The 1882-nt window shown below is 42.8% G+C and overlaps 1 pseudogene; it reads right to left on the minus strand.

The window, feature by feature from the left end:
• Positions 1–800: 800 nt before the first annotated feature.
• On the minus strand, positions 801–1682 carry LOC138428197 (cilia- and flagella-associated protein 36 pseudogene; annotated as a pseudogene).
• Positions 1683–1882: the final 200 nt, after the last annotated feature.

Consider the following 1882-nt stretch of genomic DNA (forward strand, 5'->3'; position numbering starts at 1 on the left):
CATCTGAGCCACCAGGGAAATCCTTGACAAACAGAAGCTCTGTTCAAAATGGAAAACGGGCCCCTTGCTGAAATGGAAAATCTGGGGAAGAGGCGGCACTATGGCAGAAAAGAGCTTTGAGTTTTATCTGAAAATCCTTCTCAAGAAGCGTGGGCTACGGAATCCTAGCGATACTCTGTTAAGAGTTAGGGAGTTTACAGAGAAATACCAGTAAAAACCTACTGAATCAAGGAAAAAAAAGTGGATAGGTCCCTCCCCCAGCACTGGAAGCTCAGCTCAGCACTCTGTGCCAACCTAGATGGGTGGGATGGGGGTGGGAGATGCAAAAGGGAAGGGCTATATGTATGCATATGGCTGATTTATTCACTGTCTAACAGAAACTAACACAGCATGGTAAAGCAATTATACGCCAATAAAAAAAAAGAAAATACTAAAAACAAGGTGGATCTATGTATAACTGATTCATTTTGCTGTACAGCAGAAACTAACACATATACTATATTCTAATAGAGATGATTTTCAAAAAAATCCTTTTCTACTTGATATATTTGGGAAACCTCAGATTTGGATACTTTATTACAACCTAGCTGAATACCTAAACCTCACAGTGGGAGGAAAAAAGTAACAGCAAGGTGACAAAACTGCCTCCTAAAAGTGAAGAAATGACTGTATTCACCTTTGGCGACTTTGCCTAAATCATCCTGTATTATCTAAGTCTCTTTGTTTTCTTTGTTGTTTTTTAAGGATTCAATAATTTATTTTTAAGAAATTTTGAACTGCTTGCTAAATTGTTCTTAAATTTACTTATTAAAACGTTCTTCTTTAAGTTTCTCTGCAAGCAGGCTCCTCTTTAGTAATGTTTGTTTCTCCTCTGCTGTCATTTCTGGTCTGTCTGTCATTTCCTCCACCTCCCCAGCAGGTTTTCCTTTCTGCTCCGAAGTTTGATTCTGCTTAGTCTTCATGTCCTTCCTCATGGACATCAACTTATCTCTCTTCTGTTTTAGATAGTGTTCCCGCTGGCGGAGCGCTTCTGTTCGAAGTGTTGATAAAGTTGCTATTGGTCCCTCCATGCTTGCATGTTCGAAGCCAGGAATCTTCAGGCCTTTTTGTGGGAGGCAAGAAGTTTCAGGTAACATTTCCAGCTTTCTTGTCAAAGGTTGGACTGATTGATTAGCAAAATGCACTTTAACTTCTGATGCTGCGTGTGCAAAATGTTCACCATCCCCTTGGGAATTATTCATTTTTGCCGTTTCTTTGGCCTGCATCGGAGGCTCTTCTGTTTTGGCCTCTGATAACTGCTTTTTTCTCTTCCTTTCTTCCTCCTGGTCATACTCCTCTTTTGATTTTCTAAGAACTTCTTTCAGGATTTTCATCTCTTCCTGTTCAAGGTCACTGACCACATTAGGTAATACACCTGTGATGTACAAGTCTTTGCAAGAGGAGTACATGCTTCTTGAAACTGATCTTCATTAATTCCAATTTCTTTAAGGCAGCTTTTCAACTAGTTCTTTGTATTCCTGATGTATCTCGGTGTAAGTCAATTTGCTCTCTTCTTCATCATCAAAAACTTCACATTTCTGCTCCACGATGTCCAAGATGGGGATGGACCAGTCCGGGCCCTGCAGGAACCCCGCGATGCCCTCCACCACCCATTCCACCTCATCCTCTTCTTCCGCGGCCATCCCACCCCCGCGGGGCACGGCGGAAGCCTAGGCCAGATCCCTGGATCCTAGAAGGCCTTTCGGCCGCAGGGAACCGAGAGGACAGGGAAACGATGTGCCCCAGCAGCCTCCACGGTCACCTGGCTGAAATCTCTAAGTCACTTTATATGACACCAAATTAATCAAAGAAAGTGCAATGGCTGCAGGGAGCGGTCATCTGA

Source organism: Ovis canadensis, chromosome 23 (assembly GCF_042477335.2).
Source record: "Ovis canadensis isolate MfBH-ARS-UI-01 breed Bighorn chromosome 23, ARS-UI_OviCan_v2, whole genome shotgun sequence".
In the NCBI taxonomy this organism is placed as follows: Eukaryota; Metazoa; Chordata; class Mammalia; order Artiodactyla; family Bovidae; genus Ovis; species Ovis canadensis.